The sequence below is a fragment of the Rhipicephalus microplus genome, chromosome 6, assembly GCF_043290135.1.
Source record: "Rhipicephalus microplus isolate Deutch F79 chromosome 6, USDA_Rmic, whole genome shotgun sequence".
In the NCBI taxonomy this organism is placed as follows: Eukaryota; Metazoa; Arthropoda; class Arachnida; order Ixodida; family Ixodidae; genus Rhipicephalus; species Rhipicephalus microplus.
Window position 1 is genome coordinate 117,772,739 of NC_134705.1, and position 6,000 is coordinate 117,778,738.

At 40.8% G+C, this 6,000-nt stretch overlaps 1 protein-coding gene across 2 annotated transcripts in view; it reads left to right on the forward strand.

The window, feature by feature from the left end:
- Positions 1 to 6,000, forward strand: part of LOC142765448 (protein Skeletor, isoforms B/C-like) — a 71,415-nt gene that overhangs the window by 64,735 nt on the left and 680 nt on the right. The gene's annotated exons all lie outside the window — the stretch shown is intronic.

Sequence of the window (6,000 nt, forward strand, 5' to 3'; positions counted from 1 at the left end):
TTCTCTAAGCTTGAGAGAAACGTAAGACTACCCAAGAGCGCAAGACAAGTGCTGCCGTCTGGCTTTGGATGTGGAGAAACTGTGGACCAGTACCTAATAACCCGATCTTAGCACCTGCAAAGTAATGTTCACATGTATGATACCAGGGGTCGAAAAAGTGATCATTCCTAGATGAACCCCTTCATTAGGCGTGTGCAGAATCGTGTACATGTACTTCAAAGATGCGTCACACGCCCCATGTTTGTTTCAAATGGCCTGAAACTCGGCTTTAGCATTCCTGCCGGCTTTCTGAGTGAACAGCTATTGGTCAATTATTTCATTGCGCTCCGTAATGCTGCATAAGACCACTTTGCTGGAGACGCTACCTTTGTTCGGCGATTCTTCGATGTGCTGCATTCCAGAACCGACGTGAAAAGTTTATTTCTTGTCCGCTCGTATGAATACAACCGGCAAAAAAATTGTGCAAATGATTCGCGCCAAATTTTCAATTATTTTCATGCAAGAAGTAAAGCTGGCTTGTGGCAGAAAAATTAGGTAGTTAGAGACAGGCTTGTTAACATATTTGTTTACTGAAACTCACACAAAACATCACATTCTTTCATTTTCTTTCTTGGAACAAAATAATGAGTGCTTCAAAGTACTATCTTGCGAATTTGGAGTTTTTCTAAAGGCGCATACTAAATTGACTGCAGGGAGCATTCAGAAAAAAATTATGGTGAGCTAGGTGCTTGATATTGATGAAGGAGCTGTGCCCCCACGGCTGCTGAGAGACCGGGCAAAAGATCAAACAATGTGCTGCCCATGTGTAACCGTCCACGTGCAATGAGTTGTTCTATGAGCCATTCATATCCAAGAGATATTGTCACTCATCAAAGGGCACTAAAGGTGACACAATGATGATAACGGGAGATATAGTAGCTTCATATTGTCTTTGTACGTATCAGCTATATTAAGAGCACATGCAAAATCACCCCGTTTTACTGGATGAATAAAATTTCACATTAAAATGTACACTCACCTTTAATGCAGCAATAACGGACCAGTGCGGACAAGCTTCGAAGCATTTAAGCGATAAAAACCACTCTACATCTAGAATTTTTGTCTTGGTGGTATGTATTAACCCTGCTCAAGCGTTTATGTATTCTGGAATGCTTCAGGCAGAACAATTTGAAATAGCTATGTTCAAAACGGAACCATTTCTCTGACGAACACATTGCTTGTCAAGATATATTGCTTCGCTACATGTGGCTCAGGCTACTATACAGCTATCAAAAAGAGACACATATTTTCTATCCGGTCTTCTTCTTTAAATTGAAACAAAAAATTAATTACGTTCTCTTTACTATAATCCCAAGACACGTTCTGGAGCGATTCCTTGTGTTTTCGTTATTAATCCATATCATACACACAAGGCTAACTTGAAGCCGGTCAGTGAAATCAGACCGAAAGTAAAGCGGTAGAACAATGCCCTCTATTACGAGCAAAATAACAAGACTGTTGAATTTATTCCAAAACCTATTTTCACGTAACATCGCTGTGTAATATTATCAGAAAAGATATGTCATCTCGAAATATAAGCAGGCCGAACGGTGTTTTTTGTAACCGTTACGGGAAGCCACAATATCTAATGGGAGTTGGCTGCCTTCATTCTCAAAAACATTTTGCCGTTGGGGCATAGAGGATGAAAATCAAGCTGCTTGCAATTCCTCAGGCTTGCTTGTAATTACGGTGTGTGCTGCTCGACTAAATATATTCAAGAAATATCAAAATTCAGTACTGTGCGCATACGCTACAATCACTGAAGAACCTAAAGCGAACTCTTTGAAAGTTCAAGAATGACGCAATGCTGAATGTTTAGGGCAAATTCACCTTATAATCGACCAATCCCCTTCTTTGGGTACGAGCCATTTGCACAGGGAAACAAAAACAACAACAACAAGTTCAGCTTTCTCGGGATGTAAGATTCTCCCCGCGATTACGAAGTGACCAAATTCGTGTCAAAACCTGAATATTATTCGTACCGTTATTGATTAAGGAAGGCTCATTTATCGCATAACTTAAGCAGCAAATAGCAATGCAAGCAGCACCAAGAAAGAAAGCCCTGGAAGTAATGGCTAAAGCCTTACTCCATGTTATCCATAATTAGCTTACACGTTTGGGACTTATCAAAACTTAGTAGATCTTATTGAATGAAATCTCAAATTATTGAGCTTTCCCAACGTTAGTGTGGCATAGGCCGAAACTTCCGACTACCCGCTGATTTTAAACTACACCATTCCTGGAACATGATCTATATTTTTAGGTCGCAATATTCACTATGTCATCTGTGGTTTTACGTCACAAAACCGAAATTCTATTATGAGAGACGCTTATGTGGAGGGCTCTTAATGTTTCGATCAACTAGTGTTCTCTATTATTCGCTAACATCCCTCAGTAAACAGGCCTCCACCATTTCTCATCTACCCTAATGCAAACACCTCGGCCGTGATCGGACCCAGAACGAAGGCTGGATCAGCAGCCGTGCACCATGGGCACAGATCACCGTGGCGGACAGTTCAAGATCACTCACATATAATTCGTTTCTTTCCCATCGAAAGAATTAATAAACTTAGCCAGAAGTTGCACCTCTGTTAGGAGTAGCGCAATACATTTGCTTCACGATACTTACAACAGTTCAGGACGGTGTCTGATGCTCAATTTCCATGTTAGCACAAGGACATTAACGCCCATTTGAGTGTTCTTGCCTCCACTGGCAGATATTCAGTGCTTATAAATTAGAGCCAAGAACAGCTTAAAATGCCTGAATGTCCAAGCGAGTTTTTCATGCGATAAAAAAATATGTCAACAACGTAGGCCTCCTCAATTTATTTATCCATAATATTAAATCATCACAGAAAAGGAAGCAAACAAGTAGACAGAAAGGGAGAAGGTGGAGAGGCTAACCAGAAAGACATCCCTTTGGCTCCCCTATATTGGGAATTAGGGAAGGGCACAAAATAGAGGGAAAAGAAAATAGAGTAAAAGGGGAGGGAGATCCAATAAATTGACCGCCGCAGTTTGATTTTTTTCAGGAAACAAAAACTCTAGATATATATGTGACATTCTCAATTACCAGTTCATGGTGCACTACTTCTCACAAGTGCCATTTGGCATTGGCTGGCCTACATAAAAAACATAATGCCCTCTCTAAGAAGAAGAGAAAACCAAGTTTCAGCGGAGTACCTCCAGCTTAATAAAGACTCATGCGTAGTGCTAAATAATTAGGATTTTTATGTTTTCACTTCAAGTTACGTGCTCAAGTTTCTCTCAAGAGCTAAGGAGTAGCTGGTGCCCTAATTATGCACCAACATCTCCTTTAAGCAATAAAAAAAGATGTTTAATGCACTCCTTCGTTGTTGCTCACTTTCGCAAATGTACCACTGCAAGAACGAAGTGAAGGGGGTTGCAAGAAGACGTTTCTCGTAGAACTGTTAGTTTGTTTGTTTGTTTTTCAACTTGCAACGAAAATTAGTTGTACTTGGCTAACCATGGTATGTTCAAACTTCACAAAATTTGTGGGGTCATTGTGCGTTTACAACACTTCAAGGAAGTGCCGGGCAACAGATTAAGAGCATGCAAGCAAACGTTCCTGAGTTTTTGTCAGATTTTTTTTATTACTTTCCGAAGATATTGCACCATTTGGTAAAGAAGGTGATGAAGGCTAGCATACAATTTAATCCTAAGGTGCCGCAAAGCCTAGCTTTGACAGTCAATGCTACTAAATATCCTGTAACCAGTGGGACATTTCCCACTACTGTTACAGGAATGAGCAAGACCATCTCTTAAAATAGTAGTCGAGATCGCCAATGCGTGAGGGTGATAAGCAATCACTACCACAGTACTCCTTTAACGACAACGTTTGATGACACACATTACAGACTTAAATTAGATGTACGACTACCATAAAAGGTGATCCGAGTCATTAACCCAACTGTCTAAGTCATACTATATATTACGTAAAAAACCTCTATCACCATATCAATGACCATTTATTTGATACCCAGGACAAATTGTTACAAAATTGTGCGAGATTAATCATCTGAGAATATCACAAGGAATTCGTTAGAGGTCGGAGGCATTCACCTCGCAATGGTGACACTAGCAGTTTTCACTTATTAGCAGTTCGTTTCATATCGACTTCTACACCTTCAAAATGTAACTAGAACCGATGTAAAGAACGAAGTGACTTCTTATCACTAGTGACTTGGTCGTGTTACAGTTAACACATATAAAATGTATCGCATTTTTATTGAGTCTTCCTTTCATGTCCATGATGCAATGTTACAAGAATGTATGAGATAATCCTGCCGACCGCATTACTTGTAATCGCGAATAGGTAGGACTCATTGGTGCCGTAACAGTGACCATTTTATTGCTAATGACAACTAGTGTGATACCAATGAGCACACACTCGAATTGTAAGTGGGACTGCTACAGAAGACAAATTGATTACCTATCGCAAGTGACTCGATTGTGCCACAATAAATACGAAGCATTGCTTTGCGTAATGCAAGCACGTTTGGCGTATGCCTATGTATCTAAATGTCTATATATCTACATAAGCACGGGCGAGTATGTGCCACTGGTTAGTGACAGTTAGTAACACATATGAGAAATTTTAGCACGTGAGCGTTAAGAAAAAGCTGAGATCGGCTGCGTTGATCCAACGAATGTAAAGAAAAATATACCAGGGTCCCAGCAGGAATCGAAGCCCAGCGTTCTGCGTGGCAACCAAGTATTCTGCCACAGAGCCACGCCAAGTCTCGCAACTACTACGACGACGAGTGGTCGAACCTATAGGTTTTAACATCCATGATGTGTACATTGAAGTCGCCGACTAGTATAAAGTACGGGCAGATGGACGCATGGATAAACGGATGGACATGTGGACGTGTGAGCGCATGCATGGACGGACAGATGGACGGCATTGGTGATTGTATATTGTGCTGTCATATAGTTTATTACACACAAGGTTGGTTGTTTACACATATGTTTCCATTTCTCTTGCTGGTGTTCAGTTTCGGTTTGCGTTTTGTGGGGCATGATGGACGCCAAATGGGTCGGTGCTAAGAAGCTTCGCCTCTAAAATCTAGCATTAGCAGAGTCGACCCGACGAACGCATAGAATAAATATGATGGTTCCAGCAGCAATCAAACCCCACATTCTGCATTGCAATCAAGTATTTCACTACACAGCCAGGCTAGGTCTGGGAACTGCTTTTCAAGTAGACCATGATGTTCATAAAACGTCAATTTTGTTGCAGCGCTGGCTGTTCTATCTTGTAAACAGTACACAGCATTTTCAGCATTCACAGAGTTCACATTCTTCAAGATTTGGCAAGCATGGACGTTAGCAATATTGAAAACTCCCGTCTCCGGTGCATGCGTGCATAAATTTGATGTTTTCAAACCCATTACCACTCAGACTATTTTTACACAGTTCTTTGGCTATGTATCCTATCACCAATACCGCGACGCACGGGGTTTTATTGATGTTGACATATAAATGCTGATGCAATAAAAATATTAGTGATGCATAGAGAGTAAGGAACACGTGCATACACAGATCAATTGATACAGCAACATTATTGATTAGATAAAGTGCCTTCAAGCGACGTTAACTGAGATTTAAAGTGGCGGTAATAGAAATTTGATAAGTACCCTACTCGCTCCTTCGAAGAGGGCTTGGACAGACGCTTTCGTTATTGTAAATGTGAAGTTCCTGACAGCTCTTTTTTCTGTGCATTACTGTCATCCGCCACTCCAGAGAGAGCACAAGATGCCCCACTTCAAGGTTACATATACTCGACTGCTTCCTCGATGACGTTACGTGTTTTGATTGCGATAGCAATTATATAGAACCATTCAGAGAAGTTTTCGCCGAAGCCGTCACCATCATGTTCCGGGTATGTATAGCTAAACCGAAAAGCCTAAACCAACCAGTTAACAGTTTTCTAAGTGC